We start from the raw sequence: 27,134 nt of genomic DNA, 5'->3' as shown, positions 1-27,134 counted from the left end.
GCTCCCTCCTTCATGTAGAAAATCCAGCAGAAGTAGAAAATCAATCAAATGTGAGATAGACCTTTTACTGATTGTCTGCATTAAGACTGTCCCTTTACCTGAAGGAATATGTGGTATTGTGATTTTACCAGTAAATACATATTCTACTTTACACTTGAAAATTGCAAAGTATCTTATTTCTGTAAGATGGCATAGTTGTGCATCCATTATCTTGGCATTTAGGAACCAGCTTGTTACAGATTTTAAACAAACAGCAAAGTTCCAATTCTTTTCTTGATTTCCCCCCACCCTCCTTGGTGCTCTCCTTGTCTATCCATGAGCCCAGTGGGTATATTCAGATAGCACAACAAGTTTGCCTCTCTTTTCAGTTCATCCTGTAGATGTTTCCAGGTGATGAAAGGAGACCTTTTGAAAATTGCATGTTCCTTTCTTTTTTCTGTAGTGATGAAAAGCACGCCATGATGCTGACAGAGACTGCTTTTGTCTCCTTGACATGTACGCATAATTTATACAGCCTTATAAATCTTGGCTTTATGGGACCATGTGTCTTATAAATGAGATGAAGGGTGTCCCTTTCACAATGGGTTTGTCAAAGCTGAGGGAGAGCTGAGGTTGTTCTCTCCCTCTAACCTCTTGGCCACCCCTTGGTAAAATAGCATAGCTTTAGAGTTAATGGACTAATTGCATGTACAGCAAACATCTTCATTTTCCAAGCCAGTGCAAGCTGACAACTTTATTGTCCTGTATTAAAAAAAAAAAAATCAAAAAGGTGATATTTCAGAGAAAAGAAATGGAGAGGAAAAGTTTGGTAGGGTAACTTATACAAGAAAGCATAATATCTTCAACAGAGCAAACTTTGAAAGGCCTTGTCTGTGTTCATATCTGTTATCATAGTTATAGAAGATTATGGGTGTAGTAGATATGAGATGATTATATTCCTTCTAAAATATTTAAGAACTTTTTAGAACGTTCTTAGGTAAGAAACTTTTACAAAGTTCTTAGAAAGTATCCCTTTCTTGATAATTTTTTTAGGTTTTTTAATAGGTAGTTTTGATCCCTAGTATTTTGGAACTGTTCTTCCCAAAACTAGCTATAATATTTTAATTTTGATGTTATTCAGATAAATTTAGATGAATTTAGCAAACATTCTCTGTGGAGAAAAAATTTGTCCAAATGACAATGTATCTTTGCCCCTCTATTTGTCTGGAAAAACTGAAAGAACTGGGGTATCCATTTGTTTTAGTGTTTTACAGTCTTTTTTTTCCTTTGTCCAGAGTTATCTTTGACAAAATGGGGGATTCCAGCATAGCATATTGAGGAGAATGTTCCAGTTAATCAAAGACAACTGTTTTCAATTCAAAATGTATATATTTATTTTTTAATTAAAATATTTAACATTTTTCATTAAAACATTAATATGTTCAATTTCCCTCTGAACACCTACACACTGAAAAACATAGTAAAAGATCTGTCCAGTATTCTTTACTAAATCATCAGAAAACTGCTAGAGGTGAGCTACCTACAAAAAAGTAAACATAAGTGAATATTTTATGTCCTGTGTAAATAGAAAGTTAGAAAGAAACAAAAACATTTAACACAGGTCTTTTATTGAAAAAAAAATACTTCACACCTAATTAAGTAGCCAAATTCTAATTATATATTAAAGGTGAAGATTCATTGGAAAAAAGACACCTTTGATTACTTTTTCTCTATTAGTTTTTCAAAATCAGTTTGCTGCAGTACTGCTTCAATTGGTTTGAATTGCTCACACAGAGCTAGAAAATATGTTCAACTGTGATCCTTGTTTATATGCAGGAATTGTGCCAATTTAAATCATTTAGATTCTGCTGTAAATTGTCACTGCTTCTTTTTATAACAATAACAGATGATTTAATGTTTTCTCATAACATCTTAATGCCAATTAGCTACTAATTTTTTTAATGCAATTCCATGTGTTTTGCATTAGATTAGGCTTTGATTTTTTTTTTTTTTCTGTCGTAGCTGTTGGTCCTTGGCTACACAAATCCAAAACCCATCATTTTTAGAAGGTGTAACAAATTCTGTAAGAACTCTACCTCTTGACAGCATTGGTCCGTCTAGTCGTACATTCATCAGAAGTTTATCCTGAATCTGGAAGATGAATAAGTAGGAAGTAAGTGATTGATTAAAAAGTTTTGTGTATAAAAAAGTAGAGTGCCTGAAAATATTCAGAGAGCATCATACTTGCTCTGGTGTAGCAGTTATGCAAGCTGGGACAAAGGCAGCTGAGGAGGTTTTTATACTGTGACAAAACCTCACTCTGAACAAGAGCTCCCATCAAGGTCAAACTTTCTCATATTAGCAGCCTAATACCTCTCCAGCTTAATATTGTATTACTGGCTATTGAAATGTGGCTCCTAACCTCTCTAATTAGATGCGGTGCTGCTCTATAAGTAAATGAGATTACAGAGGCTGGTGCAACTGCCTGGGTTGGTCCTTCATGCGGCTCACCTGGGGCTGCAAGTGCCCTCCGGGAAAGAGGTAAGGGAGTTCAAACTTCCCTGCCTTCCAGACGAGTGCATTCTCTCTCGAATAGATAAGGCCTCTGCCTAATCTGTCCTCACTATCTCTAATTCAGGTCTCTCCTGTTACAGATTTTCCCCAAAGTACTCTTTGCTACCTCCTTCCTTGTCTTTTTTTGCTTGCTCTTTCTGAACTGCTCCAGATAGCAGTAAGATAACAGTAAAATGGAGGCATTGGTAAATTTTAGCAGTATCTGCTGAACAGCCCTCTAAACAGCTCCTGCAAAGTGGTTTCTGAGTACCTGAGATATTAAAAATTGGGGAGGGAAATTGCTGTATAAAGCAGCCCTGCCAATATTGCCATCATCCATGCCAATGTGTAAAATGCATTCTCTGAAATTCTTTTTTCAAGTATGGTGGGAATTTGTGGCTGTGTTGGGAACTTTTCTAAATGTGTCTGATTGGATGTTTTAATCTTTGGATTTTCAGTCTAAGCATTTTTTTTCATGATGGCTGGCAGATAAGAAAAAAAAAAGAATTGTGAGAACAAATTTTATTTAGAGTTTTTTAGACTTTTAGTTAACCAGAACAGAATACAATAGTTCTGCATGCTGTCTGCTCTATATTTTATCTGACTGGAGACAGGCCTGAAATGTTTTGGATACTTTTATTCCTACTTCACACAACTGGTATGTGTTGGAGAACACAGTTTAATATAGAGATACATGAGTCTATTAGTAAACACAAAATTGGGATGGGAGCTTGTTTTCATGCAAATGGATATACAAACTAAATTTCTACCACCAAGTGGTTTTCAATATATTTAATAGATGCTTGACAAGTCAAAGAAATTGTGATACATGAGAAAAAAAACCCCATTTGTAATGAAAAACACTATACATTAGTATAATGACTTGATATTTTAAGGAGATGAAAAATGTTAAAATGCCCAGCCAGAAGGGCAGAGCAGAAGTAAAACTTATTTCAGAATAATCTGTGATCATTTGTTCAGGAATAACTGGACATAACTGTAACAGTCCAGCAGTTGTGGTCTTTAACACAGAAAACAGGTTTTTCAGCTTGTGCTGTGCAAACAAATGAAAATATGTTGGAAATACTGTTTTGTTGTAAAACAAAGGACAAAACCAGTCAATAAACTGTATTAGGATCCTTTGAGGACTTGCCCCAGATAGTCATTTAGAGATCCCCAGCGATGTAAAAAAACCCAAAAGAAACCTGAGCTAGTGAGAAAATAAAGTCACCCTAAGGTCTGGAAGTTTACAATTCCAAGTCTATGTACACCAGCACACCAGAATGAGCTAGAGAATCCACGGCAGAACTCTAGTTTATCCCATTTTTTGGTTACTGTTTCATCATGAATTGTTACATTCTCATCATTGAGGTGATGGAAGGCATTGAAGCAAAACACTATGACCTAAATTTTTTTTTCTGTTTCTGGAGCACTGTGATTGTCTTAGATTCCTTTTCAAAATATTGATAATAATTCCCATAAGCAATGCATATGTATACTTTGTGAATATGCATGGAGACAATGTCTTTATCCTAAAATCCTTGGTCTGTCACAACTAGAAGTTGCAGTTACACGTGTTCACAAATTCGATGTCTTTAAGGCAACACTTAAAAACTCATTAGGTTCACAAATCAATGATTCTTTGAACTGAATGTTTGCAAATGGAAGAGGTATAAAATAACTTGTTTGTCGCAAAGAGAAGTAGAACTTGGCTAAAAGTAAAATGCATACACTTTCAGAAGTACCTCAGTAAGTGCTGAATCACTCAGACACTGAACTACATTTTGTCCCTGCAGACAGTCTATATAGCATCACTTTTTGATAACAGTCACTGCATTACATTTTTTAAAAGGCAATTACATATTCTCGATTTTACACCCTACCAAACCTTTTGTAGTTGATTTTGCTTGTTGTTGGTTTTTAGGGATTTTTTTAATGTTCAACATACAACCAGTTCAGACTAAAGAACAATAGTAGATGAAAGTCAATGACATTTCAAAAAGAGTCTAAAGGAAGGAAAACAATTTCAACCAAGGAAGTTAACCACTGAAAATCTAAGACTGCTGGAAATCAGCACACTTTCAGTTATGGAGGTGCAATATTGTCATTGCCATAAGAAATGTCCAGCTGTGGTTGCTCTCAGCTTCCTTTCAGTGAGGAAGGCACCTATGGCATATATTCAAGGGCTGGTTGCTGAAGGGAAATCAGCTTAAGCACTTTCTTAAAACCTATCTTGTATGAGGACTTTCAGTCTGGGTCTGCATTTACTGACCTGGCTTCCTTTGCGAGATTTTGGCCAGTCCTAATTCCCTCAAAGTTAAGGAGGCATTGTATGAACTTGTCAAAATCAAACAGGTGATGCAGGTTCTTGTGGCAGACCTCATAAGGTCTGTGCACCTTTCAGGTGGTCACTCTCCTGGTAGTAATCCTTTCAAGTAAGGGAACAGAGTTCTGTGAAAAGAAACAGTGACAAAGGAGCTTAAATTGGGAAAGTTGTGTTGCAGACTGCATGAGCCTTCACTCCCTTCTGAGCAAAGAAGGGACTGTTCAGTGTATTTGTTATCTACAGCCAGCTAAGCAAATAAATAATAATGCTTTAGTGGGACCACCTGTCACCAAAACACCAAGAGCTGCCTTCCTGAAATAGAACTGCTTTTTAGATAGCCACCTGAACAAAACCAAGTACTTTAAAAGCAAACCACACACAAATATGAATGGCTCACAGTGGGAGGCATGGACAAGTACTTTCCATACAACAGGGTCATTGATAAAGGCACATAATGTAAGAAAAGTGGTTGAGATGGCCATTCATATTCCCCCTGCACTTTTTATGTCCTTCCCTGCTTACAAAATCAGTAAAAGATACTTGGGAAGAAGAAGAGAAATGTAATAAAAAATATCTTGAATGCAAAAGACAAAAAAAATTGATGAAATGAGGTAACTATATAGGCTTTTTTTTTTTTTTTTTTTGCCAAAATAAGGGGGGAATAAATAATAAAAAAGTTAGAGAATTTGGTGACTGCTAAAGGATGAAGGGATGTTTTAGTTTCTTCAAGCACTGAACTTCCTATGCTAATAATGAGCAGCAGTGGATGCTGATGTCTACACCAGGTTTTCCTGAGCATACACAATGTGTCCATAAATTGCCTTTTGGGAGGAATATCATATCTTCTTCTGCCTCAATTTCTCTCTCTTTTTACAGTGATTTTTTTTTCTTCTGCTAGAATTTCTTCCGCCATGTTTTCTAGTATTGCTGAGTGTGTATTCTTGGACTTGTTTGGTTTTGGTCATGTGACAAGAAAAGAAGCTATTGTACTTGCTGGTTGTGCCTTCTGGCAGTGTTAGTAAGGAAATGTTATGCCTGGCTGAAATTCACTTATGAAAAGCACACAAAGTGGCACAAAATTCTTCCTCTACATGTATTTAAGGGTAACTGTTTAGCCAAGGATGGTAGTACAAAATATTTCACTGAGGCCTTTAACTAAAAAAGAATTCCAAGAACTTAGGGATACAGACTATGAGCCAAGTTGGGAAGAAAAAGTCTTAAAGAGTCATATCAAGAGTCATTTAAGTTACAAAATTTGAAAGAAAGGTAGTTCTTTTACTAAGCAATTAAAAGGGCTTCAATAAAATGGCACCTTTTATAGTACAAGATCAGGAGTAACTGATTAAAGGGATACAATTGAGTAAAACCTGATCAAAATCTATTTCTTTCTTGCTTTTCTGCTTTTTTCTTCATTGTGTATTTTTCTTCCTTTCCTAATCTCTCTACCTATGATTCTTTCTATATTTTTCTTTTACTCTTACCCTTCCTCTGTTTTCCTTGCTTTGTGTCCCTAGCTCTAACCCTCTTTCCAGATCCCATTCTTTTAGTCAGGCCCTTGTTTTCTTACCACTTTCTGTGACTGGTTCCACTGTGCCAAGGCCACATAAGCTACAGGGATAGCAGCTTCTGTCATCTCCAGTAATTCAGTTTCAGGTCTTAAAAGGAGAAGTAAACCCAAATCTGTAACTTTGTGCCAGTTTTGGGCATGTGGCTGGGCAGAGGTTGGTTCTTCATTTGGTGTTCCTTTTTTAAGTTCAAGTGTTATCATTCAGAGATAAGCAGTGTTGGATCTATCAGGGAGGAGGGGAGCTTAAAGAATGCTCAGGAAGAGCCAGCTTTGGAGTTTTTGTTTTGAACTCAAGTAATCTTTGACTTTTTGCTTTCAAGTTTACAACCGAAAAGTGCTCAAACACAAAAATTAGTTTAAATCAAATAAATGCTGACTGAAAGCTAGTTACTTACATTTCCACTAATTTTCTTCTAAACCATAAATTAATCAGATGTAATTTATTACAGTTTGAAACATCTTAATAAATAGAGTAGTTGTAACAACTCTAAAATTTATGATTTTTTTCTTATACAAAAAATACAGAAATTAATTTGCTTTCACTACCATTTTGGATCTTAAAAGCATAAGGTTGTGTTATCCTTTACTATCACTTAAGCTATGCAACTAGTGTTAACTCAGGGATCTGAATGCTTTTCTGAGGCAGGGGTAGAAAAAAAAGATGCAGTTAAAAGAGGGAAGTATTTTCCTGTAGAAAGTTAGAGATTCATAGGTGGTGACAGAGCCTGTGGGGGGGATTGAGGTGGGTACCTTTGACATCTACAACTACAAATGTATCTGACTGAAGACATCAGGTCTGAAAAGGAGTTTCTGCATGTGCATGCATAAGTGGTTCAGCACATTACAATGTCAATAGAGCTGTTCTTAAACAGGTGGTAATGGGCAATTTTAAAAGGAGCTAGGTGTTCTGGGATGGTAAATGCGTAGTGTAGAAAAAAACCCGAGTATTTGCTGTAAAGAAGGCTTTGTTTCAAATAGCAAAAATCTAACACTAGAAATTATACATCTTGCATACAATAATTCAAGGAATGACAAGAAAATCCATGCATTTTACTTAAGAGTTCTAAAAAAATACATTTGCAAGACTGGAATAGTAATTGAAGACTGATAAAATTATATAAAGTGTCATTTTGGCAAAGTACATATTTTATATTAAATCTATAACAAAACAAAAAAAAACACTGCAGTCTTTCAAATCATCCCTGGGAATAGTGAAAATTTTAGTAAATGATAAATAAGATACGTCCTTGTTGATTGGAAGAGGAGGAGGAGCAAAAAGTGGAAAGGAAGAGGCAGAAGAGGAGGAAGGAAGAGGGGACGAGTTACGGGGTGCCCAAAAGTACTGACCCATATCATGGCCCTTAATAGCTTTGTAAATATGTTTTTGTTACCGTCGTGTTCCTTGCACGAAGCTGCCCCCAGCATGCTGAGCTGTGCCATTAGCGCTGCACTTTCATCCCTGTGGGCCCCGAGCGACAGCATCGCAGAATTTATGTGTGTATCACTGTCCCGCAGCTCTGCTAATCTTCCTCAGCAGGGCCGTAAATAGCACCACTCAGATTCCCTTTCACATAAAAAACTCAATGAAAAAGAGAGAGGGAAGATCTGCAAATAACCCCTCCAAAGGCCATGACCTCCTCCATCTATCTCACGCAGAGCAGGTAGATAAGGGGGTTTGATAGGAAAGCCTTCTTTCTGAGAGACCACACGTTAAATCAGCCTGCAGATGAAGCTTTGACAGGTGCTGATAGGAAGGGCTGGCAGAGGCCACGTGAGAGCTGTGTGCTACCCATCCATTATTTTCCTGCTTCCCGAGGGTATTTGGAGAAAGCAGAAAAGATTAAAATCTTTCCATCTCTGTGAGAAGTTATTCACTCCTCTCTCACTGAGGTCTGTGCAGCTCTTCTGAAGCATTATATTGTTCTGAAGCAATATTTCACTCCAAATCTTTTGCTTCAGAAAAGAAAGACACAGGGACATACAGCTAACATTTGAAGAGCTATGTTTTTATCAATTATAATTCCAGTTATTACTTTGGGCTTGCATCCAGGTATAAATTGCTAACATTTTATGCAGTTTCCACAGAACAAATAGTTAAATATTACATCTAATAAATCAAAGGTAAAATTTTTAAATGCATAACAACATTTCTTTGATGCACAGTACTAAATTTTCTGCATGTTTTTATGCTGTATCGAACCAATATGACCTTTACCACAGTCATCATCCCATTACTGATATGAGCAAACATGGGTAGTAATAAAGGAAATTTCTTATCAACAAACTCTGCCACCCAGAAAAAATGTCACATTTTACATCTGTTTCACTCAGTTGAAGAGATCATACCATGGAATGTGATATATTATGTCTTTGTAGAAAACTTTTATGAAGAAGGTTATGGGGTAGATTAAAAAAATAGGAAATATGCATTAAAGAGTAATCTTAAAGTCTAAATCTACAGTAGTAGCCCAAATGGAATATGCAAATACAGTTTTAAGCTTCCAGCATGACTGCTTCCAGGAACTAATTTGAATTCAATGCTTTAGAGTCAGAACATGTGAAGCAGAGTAAAATGTCAAATTTTAGGGTTGAGTATTTTGCCTGAATTCTAACAAAGCAAGTAAGAATATTAAACTTCAAGTTTTTGTGCCACAGCACTAGTATGTGCATTCATAAAATCATACCCTCTCCAGACTCTTGCTAAATTTGGGATTTTTATCAGGAGTGCACTTTTACAGTGGATATCCCAGTCATTCTGAATTAATGTACTTAGTGTCATGAAGAGGTATCAGAATTTGCTAACTGCATTCTTTTTCACCTAATTGTGAATTGAAGATGAGTACAATAGATGCAGTCCAACTGTTAAGGGGTGTTCAATCCACAGAAGCTGATTATCAGCCTGTCTGAGTACACACACCTGAAATACACGGAGTTTGGCTGTTGCATTCTTGGTACCAACAGGTTTGCTCTACAAGCCTTCTCCTGTGGGGCTGCACTACTTGCTTATGCAGAGATAACTTCAGCATTCTGAGTTAGAGCTTGGTCTTTTTGCAGTCAGCCTGGCTGTTGGGATTTAAAGATAAAGTGGGCATACTCCCTGACAGTCCATGGCAGCCCATGAGTGAGCCTCAAAGAAAATTAGAGAATAACAAGGAGCCCAAGTACATTATAGAATGAGATAAGAAAATCTAAGACAGGATATATACATATATGTATATATATATTTAATAAAATACTCACTTTGTGATTGGTCTGTCCTGAACAACCTCAAAAAATTGTACAGGTTGTGAAGTTTGAGCTAAAATTTGGCCCATATGTGCATATATTGCATGGCTTCAATATCACTTTGAGTACTTTGAGTGTTACTAGGAAAGCAATGAGAATACATCTTGAATTCCTTAATTTAAAAAAATAAGTGAATGCTATTTTTAGCACTTTTATATGACCTTTTTTAGAATATATAACCATATAGTCCCATGAATTTACATCTGTCAATTATCTTTTAATAAATACAAGATTTACATGTAACATAAAATGGAGAAAAAGACTACAGTGTGTAGCTTAATCTTCCAAATCTTCCCACTCAGACCAACATACAAAGTTTGGTTCTTAGCTGAATTAGATATACTATTTATGTCTATCTGCTTTCTTCTTTTGTGGCTTTTCCTTCTGTGCTCAATTACAACATCATCTTTGAAGACATTACTGCTGGAATTAATTACTTTGCCATATACCAGAGCAGTGGCATCCTGAATTTGTTAGATCAAAGGATATTGGCTGAGAAGACAAATAAATAAATGACCCGTAACACAGGTAAATGATACTCCTGGGATCAAAGGGATCCCCTAGGAATACTGTGTGCTGCTTGGTTCAGCCAGTCATGGAAAATGTCCTTGCAAGGGCTGTAGTGAGGCAGCTTTTGTCAGTCCTTCAAAGTAAGGGGTTTCCAAACAGGATCTTCCTGTTTGTTTTCCTTGTTTGCCAGTTGTTCAGAAAATAGGAAGATGAATGTAAGACTTGGTCAGGTATCAATTCATATGACATGGGTACTTAGTACTTGGGGGCCAAGTGAAATGGAAGACAGTCAACAGTAGTCTGTCATGGAAATGAGTGGAAATGGCTGACTAGGAATTTTCTGGTGCAAAAGGTATTACCTTTAATTCTTAAATTAAACCATTGGTTTTAGTCATATGAATTTTATGCTACTGCAGTAATAATCTGGTGTGATCAATTCTTTATGCAATTTCATGTAAAATAGTAGTTCACACAACCTTTTTCTTTTTCTTTCTTAGTGTTTTTTTTATCATTACCTCTAAGTTTATGGCTTAGGTCCACACGTTTGTTGAGGTACTTTCCATTGCTTTCTAAGATTAACTTTCTAAACTAATGGTACTCTTTCTTTTCTGCTTTTTACTGTTAAAAACCTACTAAAACAATAAGGAGGACAACAGTCAGGAGGAAGTAGATTTCTCTGTCAGTGCAGAGATAGTACACTAAGGAGCAGTAACCACTAAATTTCAAAACAAGAAAAAAATTACTTCACCTCTATGGTGTCTCTTGGAAAGGATTGCTTGCCCTGTGGAGAAGTCACTCTTATGGGAATTTTTGATAAAATATTAGTTTACTTCAGCCCTGAGGATGTGGCCATTGAGCTGAACAAGTCACTTCCAAAATTACAGGTCCTCTTCTCTAAATAGTGCCGTGAGCAGGAATGGGCTAGTAAATCCAAGTTGTTCCCTAACTGAATTCAGCAGTAAACATTTTCTGACTTCAACAAAATCAGATTCACATTAATAAAAGACTTACCTTAAGCCAGGATCTTTACTTGGGTCCACTACAGCTGGAAAACTTTGCCATGTGTCACAGAAGTAATGGTTTTAACATGGCAGGAGAAGGAGGATGCTTGGGAAGAGCAGAAATTGCCTGCAGGGAAGTTTACAGCTTCAGTGTGGTAGATGACATGTTTTGTCCTCTTACAGAAGCATATTTTGAACAGTATATTCAAGTTGTGCATAGTTACAGAAGACAGCGCAGAATTTTAATCTGGCAAAGTGCTACTGCATATTCCTAATAAAACATCTGCCTCTTTACCATGTATGCATAGCTGCTGCCTGTTTCTTAATATTAGACATGTAATTAGGTGATGATTCTATGGTACATTCAATGTTCCAATGTTTATACCTACAAATCATTAAAATTAGGTTTGTTATGACTGGACAATAATATAAGAAGTGATTTTATCTCCATATTTGGGATTTGCCAATGTGTCCATGAAAGACTCATCTTTGCCTGTATAAGAAGGCTGAGTTGGTTTACAATGAAAAGTTTTCCAAGTGATACAGCTCCTGTGTGGATGTTTTTATTTCAAAGTAGTTTCTGTACTGTTCGTCTTAAATGGGTTTTCAATTAGACTCTTAACTAAGTGTATGATGATCTGTTCAGAGGATCTCTTCATCTGGAGAGAAGTTTCTTTGTAGTATTTAATCCTAATTTTTGTCTTAAGAGAGTCTCCAAGATGAAGCTGAAAATCATCTCCATCTAATGTCGGCTTCTGTTTCCTATAGCAGTTTAGTGAAAAGAAGGACACAGTATTTTTCACACTTAAAACTCTTTTCGTTGAATCCATGTCCCATTATACTGTCCCCTTTTCAAGTGGAATTTTACATGTTCTTAAAGCCATGACTCACTTAGCATGTAAAACAGGAACACAGGCCACTGAAAACATGGATTGAGATTTAAAAAGAATAATTTAATACTATAATTTAATTAGTACATGTGACATTTTCTGATACATTTACTGTACTGAGTGGTTGGTCCTGTACAGCTTTTATTAGTTAAAAGAAAGTTCTCTTTAGTTTTTCCCTGAATGTATGCAAAAGCTTGGACTGTAATTCTCAAGAAGGACTGGACATTCATGCTTCCAAGTCATGATTCCCAGTGCCCTCTTATCTTTGTGTCAACACTGAAGTTGTCTTTCCTAATGTATCTCCCTACAAACATGAGTTGTTTTGAATGAGAACATTGAATGAGAAACAGTGGTTTCTTTTTAATCAAAATAACTAATTTGTAGATTAAATGTCATCAAAACAGTAATTAAAAAATTAATTAAACCCCAAATAAACTAGGTTTACAGATAAATGCACTTTACTGTAGTTCTTAAATAAAAAGAATTAGAATATGTATGTGTTAGGTTCATTCATCCTAGAATGACTTGAAATCAACTCATGCCAAAGGTCGATTAAAGCAGTTTCTCTTAGAAAGTTTTGTTTACATAGAGATCTCCCATTAAGTATGTTTATATGACATCTTAATGAAGACAAAAACAATTATTTCTTTTGTTATGTTTTATGTCCAGACTTACTGAAGTAGGTTTGGGTTGGAGGAAATTATTAAAAGAGTGGGCCTTTAAAAGATAATTTGCCTGGTCTGTGGGTGGTTTATTCACTACGTTGTTTATGGTTTTTGGTTACATATTTGCAAAAATAATTTGGTGTTTACACAAGGCAGATGGTATTTGCAGCAAACACTATTCAATAATTTAAAGATTTTGCTACTTTATATAAAACTTTATATTTTATTTTTTCACTAGTTCGACCATGTTTTCAATACCAGTAGCATTTAATGAGCTCTAGGAAAGTTAAATCAAAAAAACAAGTCGATGAAATAATGAAGACAAACCTGAACTTGTCTTAACAATGGTGTGTATGCTAGCAGAGACAGTTTCAGGGATTGTTGTTACCAAGACATTTAACACAGTGTGAAGCACTTTTTTTTTTTTTTTTAATTGAGAAAACTTTGCTGTAATAAAGCAGTTTAGTATTTCAACTGCTATTTAGGCTATGGAAAAATTATTATAATACAATAATTCTATGAGCTACTTCCCTTGAAAGGCAATGACTCCCAGTGAGGTCCTGCAAATACCACAGACATTTCCATGTGCAAGTGCAAAATAGAGTCTTATTTCTGAATGGTGGCTTTCTTTCAGTTCAGATTTAAAGAGGCATCAGCTGCTGAGATGTCTTTGCTTGATATGAAACCAGGGGAATAATGTTTTTTACTATGGGAGGCTTTGACAAAGGCTATGCTGGACAAGGATTCCTGGGAGTGTCTACTATTGCCAAAAAGCAATTGTAATATAGATATCAGTTTTGTTAGCGAATTGATTTGTTTCGGAAAATAATTTTTGTTCTACTATACGCATCAGACTTTGGCTGACCAATAATGTCTTAAGAAAATACATGTATTTTTTCAGCAAGTGGCTCTAGCATTTACTTGGTCGTGGATTATTGTGCAGATTGATTATTTTTTAAATTAGTGGTTAACATGAGAAGAAAGTATTCTCTTTACTTTCCTGAAGAACACTGACAGTCTGAAAGTGCCATAATTAGGCTGCTCAGATATTGCCATCTGAAGCTTTGGGTCAGGGTCAAATTTGTGATATTTGGGGTCAACAGGGTAAATTTCATGATATTTTTATTCATGTCGTTGTGGTGAGGAAAGTAATTACTTTTTTCCTCTGCATATTACACCTTGTAGCCCAGCCCAGAGCTCTTCCAGTCATCTCCTAGTATGCAAAAGGGAGTTTTCTAACAATTAGTCCATGAGCTACTTTGTCCTTCCCTTTGCTTCTTTTTGCATGTGGATGGAAGAAGCAGTGTGGGTGCAGCACTGGATGAGACCTAAGGGAATGAATAGGACCCAAAAACTGCAGAAATGCTTTGTCCATAAGGCAAGAAGGATCAGTTCCAACCTCAGCCTTAGAAGTTCAGCAGATCTTCTGCACTTCAGGGAGGAAGAGGTATTGCTTTATTAGTTTTATCTGCTCTGTGAAGAAACTGAGGACTTCAGTACCAAGGCTGACTGAGGCACTCTGCCAAAGCAGTAAATCAACCTGATTTTTGCAAGGCACTCTAAGTATTTAAAACCAAAGGCAATACTTGGATATAGATGCCATGATACTGAAGAAATTAAAAAACTCCACATTTGCCTGGTACTTTTCAGTCAGCCTCAGCAGCTTATTAAAGCTAATGCAAGCTAAATAACTATTATAATAATATTGTTTTATTGTAAAAAAATTATCTTTCAATTCTGATATTCTGTTGACTGAATAGGTAGAGAAGTAAATACACTGCTGTTAAATATTCTTTATAAATGACTGAAAAGTGGTGAAGGAACAAAAAATAATTTCTGAATGCAAGTTTCTCCTTGGGGAATTTAGAGCAGATGTGCTCTAAATAAGCCCTGGTACTTTTATGAAGGCCATGAAGTGGGGCTGTAAAAAGGTGCTGAAGCAGCTTCATGGGTCATGGTTCATTAACTCTAATTGTCACGTCTGGATTCCATCTGATGGATGACCAGGTCCTTCCTTTCTCACATCCGCTTTCTCACTGTCTTCAGGTGACCAGCATCCATCCACAGATACCTCTTTCACGAGTGTTTCCAACAGTGGACTTGGGTAATATTCTAAACCACTTCACTCATATTCGAATGCTTCTTTTTCTTGTTGGATTTTCTCCTTCTCTTGTTTTCTTCCTGTGTGTAGCTTTTCTCTGGCAAGAATAAAGCCACCATTAATGAAAAGCATTTTAGATGTGGAGGCATGACGTTACAGAAAGGTTTTCCTAATTGACAAGACTTATTTCTGAAGGTCACTAAGTTTTTACACACATTGAAAATGGAAAATGTAAAAAGCCTTATTAAGCACCATGTGCCTTCTGATTTCAGGCTTGCTATAGGGAGTGAAGAAGCAATGTTTTACATACCGCCCACGTAAGACAACCACATAATTTATAGTGTGGGGCCATCTGTGTGTTTCCCAAGTTCTTGGTTTTTTATTAGAATTAGCTCTGAGCCAAAAGCAGAACATTAACTCTAAGGGAGAGGAAAAGATGTGAAATAAGTAAAGAATGTTCCTCCCTTTATTTCAGGCTATTTGTGACTGAAAATTTTGTCATGATTGTTTGCAAGAGGAAGGAAAATCAGTTAATTGAGTTAATGAAATTAAGTAATTAATGCTTTCAGACCAATGTCAAATAGCATTTCTTTAGCAGTGAATATATTTCATTTGTACATAGAACTGTCTGGTTTCCCCACTAAAAATAGCCAAAACATTTCAGAACTTGGAAATTTTTTGGCAAGTCTAATTCCAAAGCATAACCAAAACCTCATGTCATGGTAACAGAAAGAATAATCTTTCATTATTATGGGAGATTACAATTTGGATTTCAGTGTGGCTTAAGAACTTTCCTTAAAATAAGTAAATAAATAATGATGTGGTTTTAAGGGATAATTTCATTAGCATGATTGGTAGAAGGAAATTTTCTGAAATCAAGAAAAAAGATCTGTAAATCTGAACACATTTTCTGAGTTTACAAAACCAAAGTCTAACATTTCATAAGGTTGTACTTTCTTCGCTGTTAATATTGTCATAAGTATTCAAACCATCTTTAATTTTATAACCCTGATATACTGTGCCAAAGAAATCAATAAACTTTAAGCATGTGAAACAGTGGAAACACTTCATATATTACTTTTAAATGTATCAAATTGTTTATACATGTAGCTAAAGTTTTGAAAATAATTCTTACAAATCCACTTCACAATTAATAGCACACAAATAACTTTCTAGAACTTGCCAATATTAAATATCTGTAAGTGTATTTTTTTTGAGTACGTTCGATTTTTGTTAACAATTTTTTCCCCCTCAGAATGCCACCATCCTAGGATATGTCTATCAGTACTGTCTGATACTGATTTTTCAAAATACTTTCAGCATTTATATTTCTTTAAAAGTATTTCCTGTATTTTAAAATAGGAAGAAATATTACAGATAAACTGAGTATCCAACTTCCCACTTCTGCTAACTTGCTAAAAGTTCAGTTATTGATAAATGCACTTGCTGTCAATGTAATTTATCAGTGTTACCACAGTATTATTCACTTGTTTTGGGTGTATTATCTGAGCAGATTTTTAATGCTTTTAGTTACAATCCTAAAAATATATAATATGCCTAACAAAATAAAACCAGCCTCTCTTATCTCTGTTTCAATATGTCTTGTGATTTTTATTAAAAGAACTTTCCTGTTTTCTAAAACAGTCTAGTTCCGCTCTACAGTATAAAGTCACTACTTCACTCTGGGCTTTGTATACTTATTTAATTATTTTACAGCCACCACTTTTTCATTATTTATTACAAGCTGGGATCAAACTAATCCTGGTTCAGCCATGGCATGCTATGCTCATTAATTTTTAAGTCTGCAGTTTTCTCCAAAGTGTCCATGTGCCAGAGGGCATTAAACAGAGATGAAAGCTGGTGGCTTATTCAACAGCATCTCTGGCCTTTAGTCTCACCATACTTTTGTATTTTTACTGCCTGAAAATGGACTTTTTTTTTTCTCCTGCATTTTATCTCTAGGTAAGGAGCTTGCTGACTGTTTTCACACTGCAATATTTAAACTTCAGCCTGTTGTGGGCCTTTTGATTTTCTATACTAACAGAAGGAAATGAGAGGTTCTTAAATGTACACAGAAACCATTTTTATGCAGAGCTCTCACTTCTTCAATCTCCAGTGTTAACTTATTTCTTTGGTTTCCACTTTTCCTATGGGAAGCTCTACTACTCTGCTTCACTTTACTGTTTCATATGCATCTCAGTCATGTTTTCAGATGTTTGACCTTTACTAGTTGAAGAAAAAAGAATATAGTTTCTGCTTTGATAGCATTCAAACCCTGAAATATATCATTAGGGAGTTACTCAATTTCCAGCTCTTTTCTATTGGACCACCTCTAGTGGTTTTAAAATTGCAGTCATTGCATAGGCTTAACATACTTTGATATCTGATCTATACAATCTGCCATCAAAGAAAACAAGGCAAACATATATATTTGACCTATTGCATAAATTTGCAGCAAGGAAAAAGATTGCATTTCCTGAGAAGACTGCTGGTGCCTTTAGATACTGTGACATCTAGCTTGAATTTCTTTTTTTTTCTTTTTTTTTTTTTTTGTTATTCTCTCCTCTTCATGTACTTCTCTGTACTTTCTCCATGACTGACTTGTCCTGAAGTCCTTAGGCATCTGTGTTCTTCCCTTTAAAAGATGCACTTTTGTTTTTGCAGCCTTCCAAAGAACAGTTATTCAACACTCAAAGTACTTGTCTAACCTCTTCTTAAATTATGTCCTCCTATATTTGAACTGTTACTAGATGGAGGCCTTTGCTCTGGCCTTGGTAGCACACCTTTTTAGAATTGTTCTCTCTGGATGGGCTCACAAGTCTTATTTCTCTTGTTTATGCTGTGGTCTGAATCGAACACTGACAATTTATGTGAGCAAAACAAGCTCCAGATGAGCCATCCTACCTGCTTGTGTACAAAGGGACTGCTCTGGGTTACCTGATCACTACTAACTTCCAATGCCTCTGTTATTAATTGTCTCACAATGTTTCCAATTTTTATAAATATTTTTTATATGAAGAGGTCACTGAAAAACAGCTATGCTTTTACCTTAAGTTTGCCTGTTTATGCCTTATTACTTTTAATTCTGCCTCATTAATGGTTAGTATTTTATCTTTCTCTTTCTCCTCCTGATCCTTAGGTTATCTTCCATTGAAATCACAATAGCAATCTCTTAGTGTTGTTGTTGGTTTGGGGTTTTTTACAACTTTGTCAGCTTCCCCCAGGCTGAAAAGTTTTCTTGAGGTTCTGGAAGTCAGGAGCATCCTTTTACATGGAGCAGAGAGAACAGAAATCTTTAACTTAGAGGTTGGTAGATCCCTCCCTGTATTTCAGTGCAAGTTGCATGAAATTCAACCATAATGAAGAAATATATTGCTTTTTATTTTAAAATATTTTCATATTTTAAAAACATGTTTTATAAGTAATTTTTTCTACTTAATCTTAGATATCAGTCTTAGTAGCAAAATTATCTAGAAGGAGGGGGATTTTATTTTTAAGCAGTGCAACAAAGCTTATCTTTGTTATAAACCAGTTTGAGGACAGATCCATCACTTTTTTGCAAAAATCTGCCCCCACCTTTTCTTCACACTCCATCACCCACAAACAAAATGTCTCTCAAATTGAAGGCTGTATAGTGAAGAATACAGGAGACTAAAGAAAACAAATTTTATTTTGAGATATGTTAGCAAGATTCCAGCTGGCTCTGGCAAAAGCCTGCCCAAGGTCACTTCTCTGTGTTTCTGCAGTTGCCTCTCCTTCACAGGTGCAGTTAAGCACTGGCCTGAGAGAGCTGTGTGGTGTCAGTGGAGACAGGGGCAGAGCTCAGAGAAATAGAGAATAGAACATGGGAGCCAAGCAGAAGCATCAAATAATTTCAGATTTCACTCACATTTTAAACATTTCTAGCTCCAAGATGAGTCTGAGTGCATGCTCACACTTGTGGCTTTGCCATCCTTGAAGAATGTTCTAGGGCACAAAGCCAGCAGAACTCCCTGAATTGGTGAGCCTTTCCCTTCCATATTCTTTTAGACATGAATGCTCCCACAGGCAGAGAACTACTTGTAAAACATAGTCCTCAAAAAGGCTTTTCTAGAGGCCACGTACAGAGTTGGAGTGCAAGAGTATCATGTTTTTAAGGGGAAAATAGAATTAGAAGACAGAGAACAGAAGCTTGCAGAGTAATCTCATTTATTGCCTTCTTTGAAACCAAACTGTTATTTTCTAATATGGGAAGGACTACTTAACCTCTCTGGCACTTAATTTGTTATACATATTTTATATATATATATATATATATATATATATATATATATATATGTGTATGTGTGTGTGTATGTATATATATGTATATGTATATATCAGCAACGTTTACCTCCCAGGGAAAGAAAAACTGTTGTATACTTCTGAGTTTAGTAAAAATGTCATCAAATCCATGAGTGTTACTCAACATTTCAAAAGCAATCCTTTGACAGCAATATGGACTGAATTTAGTCCTAAAATAATATATGCCAGTTCCTTAGGGATTCCTGGGAAAGTCTTAGTGTTCACTCTTACTCCCACATTATTAGTTTGAAAACACAGAGCTGTTTTTTTCTTTCTTTTTTATCCTCCCCTGTAGGGCTTTTCAAAGGTGACTTATTTTCCCTGAGTTTTGCCACTGAAGGGAGTTATTGAACTTTAAACTTTATATGCTGGGAGGCAAAGGGGTGACAGGAAAGCACCCTGGCAATATTTTTGTATGTGGGAAGACTAGCTGTAGGCCTATTAGGTTTCTCAAAAAGTTTTCTCAAAGAAAAAAACCAACAAAAAACCCAAACCAACAAAAAACAAGACAATAAAACTATCTAGCTCATAGAGACCTAGATCCCTTGGATTTGGTGTTTGATGTTGATACTACTGTCTTTAAATACCTCAGTTTTGTTCTGATCAGCACATGGCATCTCATGGTCCACTTATCATGGCTTTTTTGAGTCGAAATAATGCATTCAATCTGCACTTGATGGAGCAGTGGCAGATGATGTTTACGAATGAAGACGTCTCCCTGGTCCTTCCACTGAGGACCTTTCATCCCCCTCTTCCTCTTCTGGCCTGTAGACTCTGAAGTACTTTCCTAGCAACTAAAATTGTTTATAAAATACCTTCAGACAAAGGAGTTGCTATAATTATTTCAGATTAAATACATTCTTTTATTTAATTATTCATCAATTACCTGCAAGTTTTCACCTCTAGGACCATGCCTGTGTTGCTATACAGATGGTTGTGCTTCAGCATTTCCTGTAGTTCCATCCAGCCAAGGTGCTACTGTCATTAAATCTGTACACCATGGGTGGCCCTATACCGATTTTTTCATCAGAGTAAAAGGCCCTACATTTTCATTATTCAGTGATAGCCTGGTTTTAGTAGTACATCTGAAAATTCTGCTGTAAGCTATATTCTTTCCCCCAAACCTCCATGATTCTTAAAAGAAATTTATATATGATACAGAGAAGAATATTAAATATAAAAATCCTCCCACAGGATTTAATTCTCTACAATTTTAAAGTACTTTACTTTAAATAATCAAATTTGGAACAGAATTATATCAGCTCCCACTTTTAGTGTCTTCAAAGAGCTGAATATTTGGGTTACTTATATTTTTAGAATGTCCTCCTCTTGCATTGATCTTCTATTAGGTGTAACACTGGTCTTAAGTACATTTGCTATTTTTGCTTTAGGGCTAAAAGTTTCTTTGAGCATAAATCACATACAGTTTTATTACTGATTTGTGAAAGGGATATTCAGATCAACACAAGCTCTCTCTGAACTTGAGAAATTGTGAAATGCAACTCAGGCTTTTTCGAAACTACTTCAAATGGAAATTCATAAGGAATCTTTAAATTATAAAGCAAGAAATGAGGAAAAGCTGTAATGTACCCCCATCCTCTCATATGTCTAAGGATGTCATTGCCCCTTCCTTGGTGCTTTGATAATATTATGTGACACATGCTGTGATTGAGGCCAGACATAAACATGGTTCTGAAGGGATTCTGATTCTGAAGCCCAAGTGAGTCTTTTCCACTGTAAACCTCATTTCTAAGGACTGCAAGTAGTAAAAGGAACATATGGCACATACTGAGGGGTCTTAAGTGTTGTGGTGATTTCATTCAATTTAACAAGCATTATTAAAATATCTGCTGTGACACCCAAGTAGTACTTCTGAAGTCCATAGTGCAGTGTAAAAAGCAGCAGAGTTTAAAGCAGTTACTGAAAAATACCTTTCTTTTTTTACTACAGTATCAAACACGATGGTAAGGAGCTCACATTTATGGTTGATTTTAAACCCAGGAATATGAATTCCAAATTCTCTTTCATCAAATGAACTGAAATTTTACTGTAATTTCACTTAAGTAGGTAGAATACTTCTGAATAATTTATAATACAAGTAAACTTTTGACCTCTTATTAGAGAGATCCTTAAAATAGTTTAAAGAGTTTTCACACAGGGCAAGATCAAACACTAATGATAGAAGGAACATAGGTGTTAAAGGAAAGTGCTGATTGTAGCAAAGTCTGAAAAACACTAATTACATTATTCTAAGCAGTGACACAATCTTTAATAAGATGTGAAAGTAACCTGACAAAAGTTAGGCAGCAGAGAAAAAAATCATTAAGTGACTGGGTAATCTCACAGTCTTTAATGTTATTAATTATGTCAATGGGGTGAACAAAAAGCCCCAAGCTAAAGAGCCTACACCTGACTATTTTGCTGCTTTAGAATTTGAAAATACTGACCTCTAGAGCAGAATGCATCAAGCATGTGAATTGTGCTATCTCCCCTTTTCATGGAATGAAACTGGTACTAAATTATCAAATCGATGCAAGCCACTAAGGACTGTCCCAAGGATGGTGAAAAGTGTCCCTTTCTGATAAAGGGAAGGTTAAACATTAATTCTCCAGGTTTCCTCCTGCAGATCTAACACTGTTGTTACGTGCTTTAATTTTCCCTCATAAGAATGGATGCATGGCTCTTTATTCCTGAAATTGTGCTTTGTAGGTAACATACAGGTGAAGATTGATTCAGCTGGGATGAAAATGTGTAGAAAACTTTATCATGTCATGCAAAGTTTCTTATTCAAAATTATTCAGTAATTCCTAGTAATCAGTAACAAAAAAATATGTTATGTGATTAGATATTGCCTTTTGCATGATATTTTATTCTCCATTATAATCAGATTTATTGACTAGTAGGAAACGATGTTACTCTCTTTCTTTCTTGGAGTTCTCAGGACTTGGCCCATACCTATCTCATTCTGTGAAATAGTGGCTGATGTACAACATTTATTGCTCCCTTTGGTGTGATTTTGAAGGTTTTAGCATATGTCATTTTTCTAGACATAACCTGTTCTTTGTAAATGTGTGATCACTAAGTTTGCTTAGTGAGCCTTAATTTTTATAAGAAAAAGAATCAGAAGGGGCTTTGTCTGCAGATTTGTGTGCTTGCAGCATTCTGTATGAATCCATGGCCTTACAAGGCTCACTAGCAGTTTGTAAACAAAAGAAATTATCTTTAGAGATATAATGGAAATATTAAACTTTCCTAATATACAACTTACCAAAAATATTAGAAGTATCTTAAACGTTAGAAGATACATTTCTTGAGTGCATTTACTGTTTGTACCTGTTTGTACTTCTCGCTGTTTAGTATGTCAGCACTCAAATCATTACAAGTGAAGTCTTCAAAGAGATCAGCTCAGACAACTCAGTTTTTAGGGTCACTATTCTTAAACATGGAAAAATTTAAGTAGTTTTAATACAAGTAAATTTTTAAAATTGTGGTTTAGTGTAGGCAATACTTCCTTTATTTCCACTATATGAATAGTTTGTTTGTTTGTTTTTCTGTAAAAAAGAATATAGATAAGGAGAAATAAATTTTCTGGGTATCTTCCTTGCTGTCTTATCATTTGGATTATGCTGTGTAAGTGGAGCAAAAGAGTAAATTTCTTCCACTGAAATTCAATTAGTGCATATGAAATCAAATTTCCCTGAGGCAAAAATCTGCTAAGTAAATAGAACTCCCTTGCTGCACCTGTGTTTGGAATAGCTTGCCATGCAATGGAGATATGAATGGCAAAACAGGCATTTTAATCTTCAGACTTGAGATTTCAATTCTAGCAGACACTGCTGAAAGCAGAGCTTCCAGGGATTCATGAATTGTTTCTGGTCTTTGCAAGATAATTCTCCTCCAAGTAGCAGAGCTAGTGGCTCACAGTGACTACACATCTCCCTCCAGTGGGAGATTTATTGCATAGACTCTGCTTGGAACTGTTCTTCTCATGACTGTCTGTTCTTGGCAGCAAATGCATCACAAGTTCTTAAAATCCCACTCTCTTTTACCTTTTTACAGTAAATCTGTTATCTTTTATATTCCTTAGAACAAAACTCTGTGAAGTACACTGCACTGTGCCTCAAGGAGTTGTTGTTGGGTTCCTGACAGGGATACTGGTCAAATTGGGAAAAGAATTAAAGGCAAGGCTTACCTCCTACACAGAAGAAAGGATCCTAGAAAATCAGAAGACTGCTTTCTCACAGCTATTCCTTACATAAAGAGCTACAGTGGCACTGGGCCATGGAAATTATGTTCCATGGAAGTTGTGACAGTGGGTTTGGCCTCTTCTAAAAGGGCAGCAGCAAACACGTGCTGCAGCCTCCATCAGAACATCACACCACTACAGATTTCCAAATTATACTCTAATCCATGTCCTGCAGATTGTGCCAGATGCCAGCCTGTTGGCATTTAACTGTAAGGAACAACGTGTAATGCCAGCAAAAAAGGCTCTAGAACACAGCCAATGAGTATATTCTTGATTTTACATTTAGACTTTCTGTAAGCTTCTGTACTACTTCCAGTAGCTACTGTTATGCATAATGATGCATGCATTATTTTAAATTTAGTTTTCTGAGTTAAGTTTCCTTATGACAAACTGAGTGAAACATTCCTGCATTTTTCCACAATGTTTTTCTACTTGTTCATTGCCCTTCCTCAAGCATCTCGGTTGTCATGTTATGAGGAGTTTCTCTTACTTCCACCTCAGTTAATGAATAAATGCTCTCAGATTTCTTATTTTTCTTCCCTGAACAAAGAACATTGTTCCAAATATTCTCCTTCTCTTCTTCAGGTAGATATCCTTTGAAGGATGACATTCTTTACATTTGCATGAATTGTTGCATTTGCTCAAAGGTAGAATAATCTTACAGAACATGCCCTCATTTTTCTGAGGGAGGAAAACACTTATCTTCTAATAGAAGGTAAGCATACTTCTCACTTTCTAATTACTCTATTTGATATGTCTAGTTTGCCACACTTGGCCATGCACACTCCTCTCTCCCAGTCTATTGAAGTGGAAAATCTGAGCACTGGCTTCTGAGCTAGAACAGGAACGGCTAATTTGCACTGCATCCCCCGCTACACAGTACCGTGATAAAATACTGTAATATGTGGTGAGATTGGTTTTTCAGAACAATTTCCCTCAAAGCTTGCCTTAGAAGCTTGAGAAATACAGGATAACATTTCAATTTCTCATTTCCTTAACCTAAATAAATATCTGAAAAATACACACTATGTTTGGTGTAGTGGGAAAAGCAAATGATGTGCAAACTTCCTGGCCACAGGAGAAAATAAAACAAGCACAGTCATATTCCCCCAAAAAAGTACAACTGTCTTCTCTTAAATAACTGAACTGGAATATAAATTAGAACCCTCCTGTAGCCCTTTTTTTCTGTTCGGATAACATGCAAGAGGGGAGGCGAAGGAGACTTCTTCCAGCTGTGAGTAGAATGCAGGGGCCCAGTGCTGTATGAGTGTGCTAAAAGGCTGATGAAGGACAGCACCTCATTGAAACACGTTTCACTTAGCTCTTCTAACCAGACATCTGTCAATGTTAGTGCAAAGGGGGTGTAGGGTTTTCATTCTCCTTTTGCCCCTTAACTTAGGAAGAAGGCTTTTTATAGATTCCCTGCTTGCTGGTCTTTTCTCTAAATGCAGATTTTAAAAAAGCATTGAAGGAGAAAGGCATAAACATGGTTACAAAGCTCTGCTACTGCAGAAGGATGCTGCCTGAATTCAGGGGTTATTTAACTAGAGTAGTAAGCATGAATTGTTCTCACAACAATTCTGTCCAAAATAATTTCATACAAAGTTCTTTGAATATAGTTCTATTTAGCAAAGTGAGTCCTAGGCCTGCTGAGGCCACACCAAAGTTTTTGAGATATTTGGCATTTATGAGCTCTTAAATCAAGATTCTGCTCCCATACAGTGCTCAGCAGAAGATTCAGCTTTCTCTTTGAAAGTGTGGTTGTGGTGAGATAAACAGATCAAGTGAAAAGTTTGCATGCAGTTTTGACACTAAGAAGATGCTGTCAGTCGCTCTACAACTCTGTTGTGAGTTACTGTGGAAGCTGAGGACAAGGAAAGGGACCTAACCTTGTCTTTGCACAATGGCAGGCATAAGTTAAAATCAAAATGATTCTGTTAACTTTCTTTTTTGATCTCATAAGACATATCTCAGTTATAGACTGGTGAAACAGGGTCTCATTTCCAAGTTCCTGCCTCTGCAGAATTTGTTGGTTGCCACAAGGACTGCATGCCTTGCAGCGCATGCTTCCCACATCCTGCTCAGAGCGAGAGGAGTGGCTTCTCTTGCCATGTCAGTACAACAGACTTCTGCCAGGAAAAACTGCTTGTGTCCACGCTGTCTGAATGAGGTCAGTTCTCATGGCAACCACACTTTATCCACAGAAATGTGCATTGTTTTCAGGCACTTTCCCCTTCTGTGCAGAAATGATGTAAGATCTGAGGGAGCAGAAGAGCAAGAAAGAAACCTCATTGACATGCAAGCGGCAAGCGCTGTGACACTTCCTTACCTTTCATGCTGTCAGCTATTGTTTCACAGATTACTAGGCAGGCCAGAGTTTTACAATATGAGACATACATTGAGAGCACTCTGTTAGGGTTGCTCAAAAAACGTCCATAAAATAAATTTCATATTTTTTGACAGAAATCAAGGTAACACAGGATTAGTTTCTGTCATACATGGCAGAAACAACAGCTATATTGCTGTGTGCCTCAGGAGTTTATTGCAGTCCCTTTCTCCCTACCTCCTTTCCTTTCCCACTTCTCCAGTTTGGGGAAGCTTAGCAGGGGTAGGGTGATCCAACGGGAGGCTGGGAAGAGGAGAGGAACTCCTTTACTGATAGGGATGGCCAGAGCTCCCTGCTCCCGCTCCACTCCAGCAGCCTCGCTGATACTCCTGCCAGCAAGAGATCAGATGGCATGAAGGTGGCTGTGACAGCACTCCTGTGACACGGGAATGCTCTGCTGAGGGTGTAAGGTTATGTTAAATCTTTGCAGAACTAGCAGGGGATGTGGTTGGGGTTTTATTCAGATTTCAGAATCTTTTGAATGGGAGAAAGACATCCCCACCCGTGCTTTTAATGGCATTTTCACTCTCTTAAAAAGCAGCAAATTCTTGGCTTCAGCCTTATGAAAACAAACATTTACCTTGATTACAAGAACATTCTTAGTTTTGTCAACCGAAGCACTTTCTAACTCCTCAGACCATGAATCAGAACTGCTGCCAGGAGAAAATCCTCCCCTGCTGAGAGCAGAGGTTGCTCGCTGCGCTATCTCGGCTGCGTGGCGCAGCTCCGGCCAAGTGGGCAGAGCCGGCTCTAAAGGGTTTCCTTCTCAGACCTCACACAATTTCTATGCTAGTGACTTTCACTGATCCCCTAAGCAATTACTCTCTGCCCCTTTAGGAATACTATTCCTAAAGCTGGCGTAGGGTACTGTAAGTCTATCGGCAAGATAAAGCGCAAAACATGTAGTTAGAAAATTAGTTAGTAAAACCTGTAAAGTACTACATTTATTTTAGTTCATTACCTTCTTTGTTGTCATGGGAGTCACTGTAGATAGAAGCCAGGGTAAACAAGGTGAAAATGACAAAAGCCAGCAAGATGAAAGCTACTTCAAGGTTTGTGAAGGGCAGCTCCATGAACTGCTACTGCTTCGCCTAGGAAAAAGTGTAAAAGCGTTTACTCATCTGACTGGCTGTGGAAAGGAACTGCTCTCAATGGAGCAGTTAAGTCTTTACTCAGGAGGATACTAGATCCTGGTCAAACTGGTTAAGTCACTTCGGTGGTTAAGAGGGAAACAATGCTGCTGGCTCATACAAGAATGTAAGCTCAAACCCTTTTTACCGAGGGTTCAGAATGTGCTGTTGC

At 36.6% G+C, this 27,134-nt stretch overlaps 1 non-coding gene across 2 annotated transcripts; it reads right to left on the bottom strand.

Annotated features, from left to right (window-relative positions):
- Window positions 1-1,748: 1,748 nt before the first annotated feature.
- LOC113459178 (uncharacterized) lies at window positions 1,749-27,134 on the bottom strand. 2 transcript variants are annotated; one of them, XR_012580437.1, is made up of 5 exons: window positions 26,794-27,116; window positions 14,848-14,974; window positions 11,232-11,348; window positions 4,805-4,983; window positions 1,749-2,130 (listed from the first exon to the last, which is right to left on the bottom strand). It is a non-coding gene; the product is annotated as an uncharacterized LOC113459178 (transcript). The 2 variants fall into 2 exon arrangements; XR_012580436.1 differs by lacking the exons at window positions 1,749-2,130; window positions 4,805-4,983; window positions 11,232-11,348 and having other exon boundaries at window positions 12,154-14,974; window positions 26,794-27,134.

This window comes from Zonotrichia albicollis, chromosome 5, assembly GCF_047830755.1.
Source record: "Zonotrichia albicollis isolate bZonAlb1 chromosome 5, bZonAlb1.hap1, whole genome shotgun sequence".
Classification (NCBI taxonomy): Eukaryota; Metazoa; Chordata; class Aves; order Passeriformes; family Passerellidae; genus Zonotrichia; species Zonotrichia albicollis.
The sequence above is the reverse complement of the archived record's forward strand: the minus strand, read 5'-3'. Positions and strand labels throughout refer to the sequence as shown.